At 37.1% G+C, this 15,739-nt stretch overlaps 1 protein-coding gene across 3 annotated transcripts in view; it reads left to right on the top strand.

Moving 5' to 3' along the window:
- Positions 1-15,739, top strand: part of SNX7 (sorting nexin 7) — a 300,077-nt gene that overhangs the window by 159,399 nt on the left and 124,939 nt on the right. The window contains exon 10 of one of the 3 annotated variants that reach the window (XR_007154931.1): positions 14,095-14,210. The exons of the other annotated variants lie outside the window; for them this stretch is intronic. The gene's annotated coding sequence lies outside the window, so the exon portion shown is untranslated. The remainder of the gene's footprint in view (positions 1-14,094; positions 14,211-15,739) is intronic. 3 annotated transcript variants of the gene reach the window in all.

The raw sequence follows: 15,739 nt of genomic DNA, 5'->3' as shown, positions 1-15,739 counted from the left end.
AATTTATCAAGCAAAAATAAGGACTTTATATTTGCCCTGCCAAGGGTGTGGGGAATAATACTGTTCTGGTGAAGCATTTATTTATTTTTTTTTTTTTCTGAAATTTATTGACAAATTGGTTTCCATACAACACCCAGTGCTCATCCCAAAAGGTGCCCTCCTCAATACCCATCACCCACCCTCTCCTCCCTCCCACCCCCCATCAACCCTCAGTTTGTTCTCAGTTTTTAACAGTCTCTTATGCTTTGGCTCTCTCCCTTTCTAACCTCTTTTTTTTTTTTTTCCTTCCCCTCCCCCATGGGTTCCTGTTAAGTTTCTCAGGATCCACATAAGAGTGAGACCATATGGTATCTGTCTTTCTCTGTATGGCTTATTTCACTTAGCATCACACTCTCCAGTTCCATCCACGTTGCTACAAAAGGCCATATTTCATTTTTTCTCATTGCCATGTAATATTCCATTGTGTATATAAACCACAATTTCTTTATCCATTCATCAGTTGATGGACATTTAGGCTCTTTCCATAATTTGGCTATTGTTGAGAGTGCTGCTATGAACATTGGGGTACAAGTGGCCCTATGCATCAGTGCTCCTGTATCCCTTGGATAAATTCCTAGCAGTGCTATTGCTGGGTCATAGGGTAGGTCTATTTTTAATTTTCTGAGGAACCTCCACACTGCTTTCCAGAGCGGCTGCACCAATTTGCATTCCCACCAACAGTGCAAGAGGGTTCCCGTTTCTCCACATCCTCTCCAGCATCTATAGTCTCCTGATTTGTTCATTTTGGCCACTCTGACTGGCGTGAGGTGATACCTGAGTGTGGTTTTGATTTGTATTTCCCTGATAAGGAGCGACGCGGAACATCTTTTCATGTGTCTGTTGGCCATCCGGATGTCTTCTTTAGAGAAGTGTCTATTCATGTTTTCTGCCCATTTCTTCACTGGGTTATTTGTTTTTCGGGTGTGGAGTTTGGTGAGCTCTTTATAGATTTTGGATACTAGCCCTTTGTCCGATATGTCATTTGCAAATATCTTTTCCCATTCCGTTGGTTGCCTTTTAGTTTTGTTGGTTGTTTCCTTTGCTGTGCAGAAGCTTTTTATCTTCATAAGGTCCCAGTAATTCACTTTTGCTTTTAATTCCCTTGCCTTTGGGGATGTGTCGAGGAAGAGATTGCTACGGCTGAGGTCAGAGAGGTCTTTTCCTGCTTTCTCCTCTAAGGTTTTGATGGTTTCCTGTCTCACATTTAGGTCCTTTATCCATTTTGAGTTTATTTTTGTGAATGGTGTGAGAAAGTGGTCTAGTTTCAACATTCTGCATGTTGCTGTCCAGTTCTCCCAGCACCATTTGTTAAAGAGGCTGTCTTTTTTCCATTGGATGTTCTTTCCTGCTTTGTCAAAGATGAGTTGGCCATACTTTTGTGGGTCTAGTTCTGGGGTTTCTATTCTATTCCATTGGTCTATGTGTCTGTTTTGGTGCCAATACCATGCTGTCTTGATGATGACAGCTTTGTAGTAGAGGCTAAAGTCTGGGATTGTGATGCCTCCTGCTTTGGTCTTCTTCTTCAAAATTCCTTTGGCTATTCGGGGCCTTTTGTGGTTCCATATGAATTTTAGGATTGCTTGTTCTAGTTTCGAGAAGAATGCTGGTGCAATTTTGATTGGGATTGCATTGAATGTGTAGATAGCTTTGGGTAGTATTGACATTTTGACAATATTTATTTTTCCAATCCATGAGCAGGGAATGTCTTTCCATTTCTTTAAATCTTCTTCAATTTCCTTCAGAAGCTTTCTATAGTTTTCAGCATACAGATCCTTTACATCTTTGGTTAGATTTATTCCTAGGTATTTTATGCTTCTTGGTGCAATTGTGAATGGGATCAGTTTCTTTATTTGTCTTTCTGTTGCTTCATTGTTAGTGTATAAGAATGCAACTGATTTCTGTACATTGATTTTGTAGCCTGCAACTTTGCTGAATTCCTGTATCAGTTCTAGCAGACTTTTGGTGGAGTCTATCGGATTTTCCATGTATAATATCATGTCATCTGCAAAAAGTGAAAGCTTGACTTCATCTTTGCCAATTTTGATGCCTTTGATTTCCTTTTGTTGTCTGATTGCTGATGCCTGGTGAAGCATTTAAAGGGAAGAACTTCTAGGAGTAAGTAATTCTTATATGCAAACAATGGAAAGTGCCTGGCACATAATAAGTGCTTGTTTAAATGCTTGATGAACTAGTTTTCATTAGTGATAGTCTAAGTTTGGGTTCTCCCAAAAGCAGTCTCTGAGAGGATGTGGGCCTAATAGCTTATTTGGGAAGGGATTCCAACAAGCAGAGTGAGATAGTTTGAAAGTGGGACACAGAAGGGAAGATGGTGCTACAGTGAGGTTACCAATGTGGACAAGTGGATCTCACTTTATCTGGTGTTCTTTAAAGGGCTCTAAAAAACACATCTCAGAATATTCCCACCAAGAGACGAGGAGGCCAGGTATCGGGCCATGAAGTCAAGCCCCCCAGGGATGAGTGTTACTTCTGATGGCATTAACCCTCTGGCTCTTCCAGCCTTCCCTGAATGCAGGGGCTTGAGATAAGAAGCCATTGGCATGTATAGGACCTGCACACCTCTGTGGTGGGTGAAGGTACAGAGGCAAGGCTCTGGTGGCATCCACTACAGTGACATATTGGATAAAGAGAAAAGAAAAGAAAAACTAGAAAGATGGAATAGCATAACATAAATGGAGCAAGAAAAAAAGGAAATCCATTTGTGGAGGAAAAATTAATTCTTTGACAACTCCCAAGAATTCTGGAAAGCCAGCTACACTTATTATAACTTTGGGGGTCAAAGAATATAATTTAGAACTTCATATTTCATATTTAATTATTTGAATTGAATGTGTGAAGTGGCGTATTTCTGAGTTAGAAGTAACAGACTTTGGCTAAGAGTTATCTACTTAAAAGCTGCCTTTTTGAATGAAAGAGACAAGGTACTGGAAAAGAGAGTGCTAGTTTAGTCCAGAAAACGAGATGTGAGAGTTCTGACCAAATTAAAAAATAGAAATTCACCCTCCTTCCTTCACTCTCTTCCTCTCCCCTTGCTTCCTTTCTTAAAATGTACAACTTAAAGAAAATGCATGGTAAAATATACATGACCAAACACAGATTTAGCCTTCAGTACCTTTGTCTTTACCTTTTATGTCACCCTGGAACTTCGTAAGGTAATGACATGCTTTTGATTAATTGTTGCTTATCATTTCATATCTATTTGGCCCTTACAAACTGTATACTCTTTATATTAGCTACAAGCTGTCACAGTCTGATTACCATTCAGTACTGATCTCCCAGTGAATGATAACAGAATTAACTTAACAAACATACAGAGTAAAATGAAATGTCAACTTTTATTACATACTTTTCTTCCATCTGCCAGAGTGATTTTAAATGCCAGTTTTAAAAAGTAGAGAGACAACCAGCCGGCCTTTCAGTGGGGTTTGCATATGGCTGCCTATGGCGTATGGCATTTGGGTGTTCTCCTGCATGCCGGCTTGGAGCACTGCTGAGCCCTGACCTGGTGGTGGCATTGGGCTGCACATGGCAGTAATCCCCTGTCCATCTGTGTCCTTTCTCTGCCTGGGATAAGCTGTTATGGTTGAACAGCTCTGTTTGGTCCTTTTTTCTGAAAATGTCTTCAATTTTGAATCTTGGCTGTTGCATTGGCAAGAGTTCTACTTTCCTCTTTCAAGAGAGATGCTACATCTTCTCTTCCTTTCCAGTCTGCTATCCTAGTTGATTGTGATCCAAAAATATGCATCACTATGTTTGGGGTTTTGGTGCTAATTGTCTGATAAAAATATGGCAGCTTATGAGATAGACTGTGGGTGATATGATGAGTTTAATTATTAAGGTCCCTGGCTAAGTCAAACAGCCTAACTGGGATATTAGCAACCCACCCAGAATAAATGAAGTACTTCAGTTACATTCTACTATAGCGTTGTGTACGTCTCCTTCATATTGCTCATCAATACTTATTTTTTTATTCCCACATCTACTTATTTATTTTAATTTTTTAAATGTTTTTATTTATTTTTGAGACAGAGAGAGACAGAGCATGAGCAGGGGAGGGGCAAGAGAGAGGGAGACACAGAATCCGAAGTAGGCTCCAGGCTCTGAGCTGTCAGCACAGAGCCCGACGCGGGGCTTGAACTCACAGACTGTGAGATCATGACCTGAGCTGAAGTCAGATGCTTAACTGACTGAGCCACCCAGGCGCCCCCAACTTATTTATTTTCTATAGTCCCATTAGTATGCAAGTTCTGAGGCACCTGGGTGGCTCAGTCGGTTGAGTGTCCACCTTTGGCTCCGGTCATGATCTCACGGTTCATGGGTTCGGGCCCCACGTCAGGCTCTGTGCTGACAGCTCAGAGCCTGGAGCTTGCTTCGGAATCTGTGTCTGCCTCTCTCTCTGACCCTTCCCTGCTTGCACTGTCTCTCTTTTGATGGTAAATAAACATTTAAAAAAATTTTTTAAAAGAATGCAAATTCTAAGAACAGGAACTGTATTATTTCTATGAAAATATAATTTCAGCTTACCTGGTACATAGTAGGTGCTCAATAGATACATTTTGAATAAATGAGTGACTGTCATCTTGCTGCCTACTGAATCTCTCCATTTTAAAGTGCATTGAGTTAAGAATCAGTAAAACGGGTAAAAACTGAACTTACTTCCTAACAAGATGCTCCCTGGAAGGGGCAGTTGCAAATTTACCTCAAGGAAGTTCTTCCCTTGTCACTGTAGCATGTAGCGAGTGAAAAATGAACAGATCAGAAGCACCAAACTATCTAATTTCCTGTTTCTGGCAGATAGCACCCAAGTTATTCTGAGTTTTAGTCTGGGAGGTACAAGGTCACATTGCTTTAAGGTCCCATGTTTATGACTGGAAATTCCAAGATAATGGATAAGAGACTCCAGAAGTAGTGAGGCTGGTATGAATGGAAATGCAGAAAAGGCAAGATGCCAGTATGAGAAGCTGTGAGCACTGGTGAAGGGGTGATCGGAGGGATAATCTGGGTGCTGAGGTAGCTTCCAAGCTCATCAAATGAAGTGATGAGATGAGAGGTAAATTTCCAGGAAATTTCTGGTTATATAATGGAAATTATATATATATATATATATATATATATATATATATTTCTGGTTATATAATGGAAATTACATATATATATATATATATATATATATATATATATATATATATATTCTTGCTGCCATTAAAGAGTAATAACACAGGACTTCCCAGGCAGCCTTGCTGGGGATCATTCCTCTTCTTAAAAACTATTGCTCCTTCCACAGTGATATGGCTCTCTGTTGGAGTGTTGGTCCAGTCATGTGTGAAATGCTTCAGTCCCTTCTGCAAGGTTTCCATGGTGTCCAAACACCAACATTGCTTGTTTTTTAACAGAGTCAAATTCATCTTTGTATGGCTCTGGTTATTACAAAATGGTCTGTCTTTTAAAAATATTTGTTTCTTTGTGTTTTATCTTCAGTTTTAATTCTATTCCTCAGGGATTTGTTACTTTTTCACGTGACTAGCTTCTCAGAATACTTGAAGGTAGTCATTATTCCCTGTATTAGAGTAATTAACTCTAGTGACCATATCAGAGGAACCCTGAAATCTCAGTGGCTTATCACAGTAAAGCCTTACTTCTTTCTCATGTGGGTCAGAATGCCTTTCTGAATTTCATGAACTATGCTTTCTGGAATATGTGGTCCTCATGATCACTTTGATGGAGGGAAAAAGAGATGGGAACAACAAATCATCTGTTGTTAATTGCCTCGTACTTGGAAGTGACACACACGTTGTCACTCGATCCAGTGGCCAGAATTAGTCATGTGACCATAACCTAACTGCAAGAGACCCTGGGAAATTTAGAAGAATGCATGGAAACTTGGTCAACTCTAATTGTGTTGTCTGCTATGTGCTACTCCCACAGTATTTTTTCAACTGCTTGAATTTCCCCGAAACTGTGACCCTTTTCTCTGCTTTTCTAACCTTTCAGTTATCTCTTATAGGATGGAATTTGCAGTACCCTCACCTCCCAAAACCTTGAATGGCAGCCATATAGTTCATTAACTGTGCTACATTTCCTGTACAGTCGTTTTCTCCTATCCACTGTTACAAGGAGGCACCTGCAAAGCTTAGAGACTAGTGGGCAGGTAAATTGAAAATTCAAATAGGATATTAGAAGTGTACTGCTCATGCCAGTTATAGCCACACAGAGAAGGAATCCTTCTAAATGAAAAGGTACCTGATCCAAGGTCTGAGAAATTATTCAGAGTCAACCCGGTTGGAGGAGAACTGAGGGTAGATGTGTCAGGGCAGACAGAACGGCATGAGAGAAGCCAATGGCCCAAGTACACCAGTAAGCATGGTGCATTCAGAGACTCAGGAACTCATTTTTACCAGAGGCTGGGATGTGAATGGGCACTGAATAGGGATGAGCTGAGAGGTAGGCAATGCCCAGATCATTCAGAGCCCTATAAAATATATTCATGGTTTTGACTTTATTATGAAAGCAATGGGATTCATCAAAGCTTTTAAGCAGGGGTATTTAAGAATCAGACACATTTTAGAAAGATCGTTTTGGCTTCAATGTGGAAAGATCAGATTCAGTTGGAAAAAGGATTAATTCAGAATCAGAAATCAATCAGTGACTATCACCATAAACCCAATGGGAATGTATAGTAGTCTGTCAGAGGGTAATATCAGAAATATTAGAAAGCTCAGAAGATGGATTTTCAAGATTTGTTCTACCTGCTCCATCTAGAACTTGTCTCCACCGTCATTCTGACTCAACAAAGGGGCCACATCCAGCTAAGCATTTCCAACCCACCAATGTTACAAATTACCAAACTTCCAGTTTGGGCTTACATAAGGCATCTAGAGAGATGTGCATTTATCTTTCTTTCAGCTAAAATTTGAACCTAGTTGGGAGAATCACATTTTGTACTTCATTTTATTTTTATTTTGAATTCTGTGTCTTCAATAGATACTTTAAGAAAACTAGGTAGAGCATAACATATACAATTTTTAAAAAATTGAAATCATCATTATAACAAGCACATCTACTGTCTCTCATATTATCTATTTAGTAATTCCCTGGTCTTTCAAAACTGTTTTGGAGTATATTTACAATTGAATGTCTTTACTTACCAGCAGGAAGAAAAATAACAAAAATATGGATTAAGTGGATGAAGGGGCCCCCCAACAGTGATTTTGATTGGAGGAGAATTCCCATGTGATTTTCTCTGTATGCTATTAATCTGGCATGAAAAATATTCACAATAATTAGGTTCATTCTTTGAAGATGGATTAAAAGTATTCACATTTGAAAGTAAGTGAAGCACATTTATCACAGGAAACACTGTAAGTAGTACAGTGTCTTTTTGATATGAATACAGAAAGAGAACAAAGGTTTGTTCTTATCCTTAGACTTTATGGTATAAGATGCCAATATCTAAAGAGAAGATATTACTGACTCTACCTTTACTACAAATACGGAGCTTTCTTACCCCTAGTTGGAGTATGAGTGTGGATACATATGTAGGAAGATATTTGTTAAAATTGCAAATATATGTGCCGTGTTATCAAAGTAGCCTCTTTGCAGATGAGATATACCTGCAGATGAGGTACATTCACCATCTGCCCCAGATGGAGACACGTTGTGCTGGCATGGTCAGAGCTGATCACTCTGGCAAAGAAATGAACATCTCAGTGGGAGCTGAGCACCACCACAGAGTTGAAATTCTTGTTAAATTAAGATTATCCAACCCCCCTGAGGAAGATAATCCATTTACATATTTACACCCCGAGCTCTTAATTTTCTAGACAGGCCTTAACAAGAAGGACTATACTCTGAACAAGAAAACAGGGAAATTAAATGTTTATTGCATTCCTTTCTTTTCTCTTCTTAAATTATATAATAAGTAACAGAACTATGTGGTTCATTGGCTTCCATTTCCTAAGTGGTTCACTTTGAATATTTAAGTTTATGTGGGTAAGGATCTGTATAGTTTTAGTCTTTGTTATACTCTTACCGCATACCAAAAAAGGTGTTTTCACTCAGGGAGTGAATATATGAATGAATGGTTTACATTGATCCCATTTTTTGTCTCCTAGACAGCTCTATAGCTAATTTTATGAGGCATCTATTCTAAATAGGACTAGGTTTATAAAATAAACATTATGTTTCATTGTCAACAGAGTACAAGAAATTATTTTACTTGTGAAATAATAAAGTCAGTTAAAAAACAGTACATTTGCATAGATACCTTTCTTCTTTTTTAATTCTTTGAGTATAGTTGACGTAGGATGTTACATTAATTTCAGTTGTACAACATAGTGATTCATCATATCTGTACTTTATGCTGTGCTCCCCCATTTTATTTTTATTTTATTTTTATTTTTTATTTAAGTTCCAGTTAGTTAACATGCATTTAGTTAATGCATGCAGTTAGTTAATATTAGTTTCAGGTGCACAATATAGTGATTCAACACTCCCATACATCACCTGATGCTCATCACAACAAGTGCATGGATACATTTTTAATAATGTTAAATCATTCAAAGTGACTCTTGATGGTTTAAGGAAATATGTTCAAGGAAAGTGTTATTATTAGTTATTGTTGTTGCTGCTGCTGCTCTTGTTGCTACTGATTCATACTATAGCTAGTGACAAAATAATAATCCTAATAATCATCACCATAATTTAAAACATGTCCATCGGAGTTTTAAAGATTATAAAGAGATCTCCTTTGATCTTCACAGAGTCTGAGCTTGCATTGCAATCTTTACTTTTAGGAGCCTGCAAGGACAGGAATGTGGCTTTTGTAGTTACAGGTACTGATTGAGGGAAAGTCCCAATTCAGCACAGCCAACTCAGCATTTTAAATTGTTTGCCTAAAACTTCATCATGCCAACAACCCCGCATCAGTGATTATGTAGCTAATTAGTATTGACTTTGTACCTTTCCTTGAGTCTTAGAAAAGGAAACAAACATCTTAGCTATCAACATAACTAGTCTCTTTTGAAAAGTTAGACTCATGAAAATAAGCATGGAGATTAAGTGTATAGGATATAATGTTAAGTGGAATGTATGCTATGTAAAATATATAGATGCAAATAGATAAGGATTAGAAGCTAATTAGCAAAAACTAGAATAGATAGATTTCAGGGTTATAAATAGCTATTTTTCCTTTTACAAAATGACATACAAAACTGGTGTAGCATTATTGTTTTTCTTTTTTAAATGGTGAGATAATATAGTCTGGTGCCATTATAAGACAAAAAGATTATCTTGGAAATGTGAACACACAGTTTGGGATTACTTTACAAGAATGGATATGACATCGTTGGAATCGCTCCAGTATTCTGTGTTCCTTGTGTAGGCATTCGGTCATTCAGTTCATACTACATTTATCGTCTTGTTAAAAAAAAAAATTCTTCATTCATTCATGTTATGACAAACTATTAAATCCAGGCAAGTCTAATTTTTAACAATTATAAACAAAAATGAGGTATAGATTGTAGATATTCAGACATGCTACAAGACTGAAAAGGACTAAAAGAGAAATAATTATTAATACAAAGGAAAAAAGAAATAGTCACAATCAGATCTATTAATCTAAGTAAATAATGATGCTTTGAAGTTATTTAAAAAATATTCTCTACATCTTATTTTTCATTTTAGAAACCTACATTTTAAAATGTTACCACTCACTATATACTTATTAATTTGTGACATGTATATAAATAGTAATGTTGTGTTGTTATAATTCTTGAAATCATGCTGTGTGGTTCAGTGCATACCTATTGGTTATTTGCAACAGAGAGGAAAACTAATAATAGATATATGACTTATTCCATGAGTGGAATAAAACTATTTTTTCTTCAAATTATATTTTTCTAAAGCAATATGAAACAGTTATAAATGAGAAAGAAATGAAAGGTTACACACATAGTGGCCTTGTCATTTTCTCTGCAGCCCTGTCATCATCTAGAACACAAAATTGCCCTTAACTTTCATTCTCAAGAAAATTTGCAAATCACCTTTATACCAAAAATGAGAAATGTGAAATAATTCCTTGCATCCACACCACCAAAAGAACATCATACGTTAAAATTTCTATGTCAGTGATCAAATGAGGGATATTGTAACTTAGTGCTTACACAAAGAATAGAGAGACAAGACAACTGAGTTTGATGTATGACTGCTTAACCTGGAGAAACTAGGTCCTGCAAAAAGAAGAGTCCTTTTGTCAGAAATACATACACAATCAGAAGAAAATGTTGATATTATTAAATACACGAGGGTGCCAAATCTGCTCATGTGTACTAAGCATCAAAATAACATTCTGAGCATAAAAGATTTAGAAAGAAAAAGAACCATGGCTCTGGAATGAGCAGTCAATAATATGACAACTGTAAAAGGCTTACTTTGGAATTCAGAGATCAAAAAGGAGCTGTAGTCTTTGCAGCTCCATTAGGAATTAGACCCAAACCACGTTTTTGTGGTTTTTTTTTTTATGACAGTATTCAACTGTGCACTTTAGATCTTCCCAACAGAAAGTCTAATGAGCCCTGTGGAGGCCATACTACCTGCCAAGAAAATAATCCATCCTCTAAAAGCCCCAGCAACAATATTCCTCAACGCTCAGAAAAAGTGCTGAAATGTTGTCATTCAAAAGACTCTACAATTCTCTCTGGCAATCCTAGAGAATCTAATGAGTGAAAAGCCAAAGGATATACAAAAGAATCATCATTTCCAGATTTAGAAAGAAAAAAAAAAGCAAGCACTATAAGTCAGAAAATTAACTACTGGCTGTCAAAAATGACCTTCCTGGAGTGTCAAACAATGCCTGTCATGACTTCTCAAATTACCTCAGCAGGAAGGCCCAGTAACTGAGGAGAGGCCACAGTACACTGATTCACTGCCCTCTTAATGTGCAACCTGTTCTTAGCATTCTTATTTCCATTTCATTTTGGAAATACATTTTAAGAGTAAATAATTCTCAAGCTAGTGAGTGAGCAAATCTGGTAATAAGGGCATCATAAAGGAGAAAGTGGTCTTAAAAATTTTTTTTCTACTCTTCTCTCCCATCTTTTTATACCACACATTGGCTTTTTTTTTCCTTCTTCTCTGATCAAACATCAAAATTATTTTTGATAGGATGCCCTCTGAGGTATATAGAAATCAACATTTCTGACCCTCAGGTAAGTTCTTCGCAGAGGATTGGCAGAAAAACAAAAAAAGGCACACAACCATGAATAAGGCACCATATATGCCCTCAAAGAGTTTGTATTATAGTTATTATTCAGACAAGTATGTTTCAGTTACAATACACATTATTAACTACTGTTAATAAGACAACAACAGAGACTTATATAGTATCTGAAGTGTATACCAAATTTAGTCTTGGAGAATTGGGGAATCTGTCTGTAGAAAATTATGATTCAACTGAAACCTGAAAAATATGAAGGAGTTACCCTCTGAATGTGCTACATTTTGATTATACAAGAAAGAATTTAGAAGACCAAAGTTGTGATTTTAGCTAGCAAGTCACTTAGGCTATATATATCTTGATTGTCTCTTCTCTGAGACTAGTTTTGCAAATCTGCATTCTTGTGAAGATGAGAATGTGTCAAACCAACTAGTTAAAAATGGGTACACAATGACAAAATGTTGCTCTGTGCTTTATTAATTAAAAAAGCTTGCACGGAGTAGTAGGCAATCTTTAAGATGGCTCCTAAAGATTCCCACTTCCTGGTATTCACTTCCTTGTGTAAGCCTCTTCTCCTTAAGTATGGCCTGGACTTGTTGATTCTGTTGTAAAGATAGAATATGGAAGAAGTTATGAGCTATCATTTCTGAAATTAAGTGATAAAATGATTGGGCCTTTTATATTGGAAGTCAGTTCTCACTCCCATTCTTCCTTGGATTTATGACCCTAGGGGAAGCGAGCTGCCATGTGATGAGGCAGCCAAGGTCAACAATAACCATAGAAGTGAGTTTGAAAATGGGTGACACTCCTACATCCACCCAATTGAAACTTCAGATGAGACCACAGCTCTGTCCAAAAGCCACCTCATTAGAGACCATGAGCCAGATTTAATCTGCTAAAGTGTGCCTATATTCCTGACAGGCTTGTCAAACACCTTGGGATTTCCACTGAACCTACAGAAAGGTCACAGATTTAGAAAAAAAGAACAGACCAGAACTAAGGGATTCATCATAAGATTAAAGCAAGACTCAAATAACTTCTCCTGAGCAATGTACAAAGTGAGCCTCCATAAAATAATTATTTTTTATTTACTTTTTCAATATGTCTATGTTCTCAATTTTCTAAAATAATAGTGTGCTTATTTTATTATCAGCCAAAAATTCCTTAAATATTTAGAAGTCATTATTTTTAAAAATTATTTATCTTGTGCAAATGCTTGATTGAAATATCATGAATATAAATGTTTATGAGTATGAAACAGTTAAGACCATAAAAGGGGAGAAATAAACAGGATTAAAAATACAAGTGTGCGTTAATACATTTAGAAGGTATATATAATCAATGGGAATTTTGACTTTGGCAAGGTGGAGACTAAAATCCATAGCAATGAAAAATTATCATTACAATATCCTCCAAGGTCAAATGAGAGAGTGTGTTGCAAAGTATAAATCTAGATAAAAATGCAGCATTATTTTTTAACTAAGCATCAAGATTATTCATTATAATTTATAAAAGAATATGTGTCCTGATTCTAGGTGAGAAATATATTAGCCAGATACTACCTGGCACTTTTATTTAGAGAATGAGGGCATGCAAGGGCATGATCTGTTGATAATAATCAGTATTCAAAAATTTTGACCTTTACTAATCAAAAATGAATTCAACCTGGAATTTGTGGACATGGAAATAATTGAAACCAAATGTTTCTCAGCTTCTAAGTGGATCTCCTTCTTCATGCTACCTGTAAGAGAATATGATCTGCTAAAATAAATATTTGGTGGAATCTATGTACAAGAGCAGTATATTTTTACATGAGTGAAGAAGAAAAGCACATGATTGCAACATTGTACTAAAACATTTTTGAGTAGTACACACATTTTAATAATAATATGAGTACCGACTTGAAGGTTTGTAACTGAGGACTCCCCCCCCCCCCCCCCCCCACCACTTTGGTCACTTTTTTTGGTTTTTGTGTTTTGTTATTTTTGGTTTTGTGTTGTTCAATGGGATATGTCTATAAGGAGAGTGGAATGACTAAGGAGAGTAGAATGACTAAATTGTTACTGAAATAATGTGTATGTCACTGAAATAATGTGTATGTCAAAAATGACAGATTCTCACTACCATTTTTAAATGCATGCAGATTATTTGAGGGGATAGAGTCATGGATGCCTAGTTTCTCCCTGCTTGCTCATACTCTCTGAGTCAGCATGGACTTTACAGATGTGTGTTAGAAAATTCTTTTTAAAAAAATGTTTATTTTTAAGAGAGAGAGAGAAAAAAAACACAAGTGGAGGAGGGGCACAGAGAGGGGAACAGTGGATCCGAAATGGGCTCTGCACTGATAGTAATGAGACCAATGTGGGGCTTGAATTCATGAACTGCAAGATCATGACCTGAGCTGAAGTCAGATGCTCAACTGATTGAACCACCCAGGTGCCTCATGTGTTAGAAATTTCTAAGTGAAGTCTTATCAACCAAACTGAGAGATATAAGACTAGAATGTTATAATACTCAGCTTCTATATTGCAGAATCATAAAGTATCCAAACCAGGAGTATCTATCTTCTAGCTCTTCAACCTTCTATTTTTCCCAGTGAAGAAAGACACCCAGAGAAGTGAATGATTTGGCCAATGTTTTATACCCAGAAAACCAGGATAGAATCTTGGTCTCACTTGACACCCAGCTCAAATTCATTAAAAAAAAAAAAAACAGTTAATCAAATAACTTGTTTTGGGGGGATGCCTTATAGTTTACAAAGTATTTTCTATTTTATCTTATGTAATCCCTTAAGGTAAGATAGAGGTATTGTTTTTATTTTACAGGCAACCTGATGCTCAGACTCTTTCTAAACAAATTTACTGGGAGATCCAGTGCATAGACTCAGGTCAATATTCAATTTGTCTACTAAGCAATTAACATGGAGTAGGCATTGCAATAGGTAAGTAGTTTCACCTCCTACTACCTGTCAGAATCACCTAAGGAGACTTTAAAGCTTATCCATACCTTAACCACACCCTAGATAGTCAGGTTTAGTTTGATAATCAATATTTTTAGAAAGGTCGCCAGAGGATTCTATGTGGAACCAGATTGAGAACCATTGTACTATAAGAAAAAAGTATGTTTGTTCATCAACAAATATTTATTGTGTGGCTATTACATGTCAAGAATTATTCCAAATGCTAAACACACAACAGTAAATACCACAAAAATATCTGTTCTCATTGTATTTACATGCTGGTGGGAGAAACAAATAATAAGCAAATATAATATTGAAGATGGTGGGGGCACCTGGGTGGCTCAGTCGGTTGAGCAATTGACCTTGGCTCAGGTCATGATCTTGGGGTTTGTGGGCTCCAGCCCCGCTTTGGGCTCTGTGCTGACAGCTTGGAGCTCGGAGCCTGGAGTCTGCTTCAGATTCTTTGTCTCCATCTCTCTGCCCCTCTCCCACTTGTGCTCTATCTCAAAAATAAATAAAATGGGGGTGCCTGGGTGGCGCAGTCAGTTAAGCGTCCGACTTCAGCCAGGTCACGATCTCGCGGTCCGTGAGTTCGAGCCCCGCTTCGGGCTCTGGGCTGAAGGCTCAGAGCCTGGAGCCTGTTTCAGATTCTGTGTCTCCCTCTCTCTCTGCCCCTCCCCCATTCATGCTCTGTCTCTCTCTGTCCCTAAAATAGATAAACGTTGAAAAAAATAAATAAATAAATAAATAAATAAAATGTAAAAAAAATTTTTTTTGAAGATGGTGATAAGTGAAATTGAAAAAAACAAAAATAAACCGAGGAAGAATAGAAAAGGAGATAAAATCCATTTTAAATAGGATATATTTTGAATAACAACCTGAAGGAGATGGGAGAGAGAGAGAGACAGAGAAGGAGTGTATCATGCTAATATTTTTGAATACAGCCCTCTGGGCAGAAAGAAAATCAAATACAAAAGCTTTGAAGCAGGACCATGCCTGGTGTACTCTAGGAAGAGCAAGCAGTTGGTAGGAGCCCATGTAGTGAGAGGAAAAGTAATAGGAGATGAAGTAGGAATAGGGAACAGATCATCTAGGACTTTATGGGTCATCGTAAGAAATTTGGATTTTATATAAGACAGATGGAAAACCAATGGAGTAATTTGAGCAGGGAAGTAACAAGGTCTGATTTTAATTTTAAAAACACCATTGAGTATAGGAAAAAATGATAGGGTATATAGAAACTGAGGGCCCAATAAGAGGTTTTGCAACGATTAGGGATACCATGATTTAGACCACCACGATAACAGTGAAGGGGATGAGAAACAGTTGGATTCTGGATATATTTTGAAGCCAGAACAACATAATTGACAATACTTGGATGTATAAAGAATCTCATTCTAACATGGAACCAGTGGATGAAAAAATCTTAGCACATGTGCCCTCAGAAAAACAGCTTAAGAACTGAGAAACAGATGTCCTGTAAATGCCTGATTTACAGAAAACTGGTAATA

This window comes from Prionailurus viverrinus, chromosome C1 (assembly GCF_022837055.1).
Source record: "Prionailurus viverrinus isolate Anna chromosome C1, UM_Priviv_1.0, whole genome shotgun sequence".
NCBI classification, from domain to species: Eukaryota; Metazoa; Chordata; class Mammalia; order Carnivora; family Felidae; genus Prionailurus; species Prionailurus viverrinus.
This window is presented reverse-complemented; position numbering and strand designations above follow the sequence as displayed.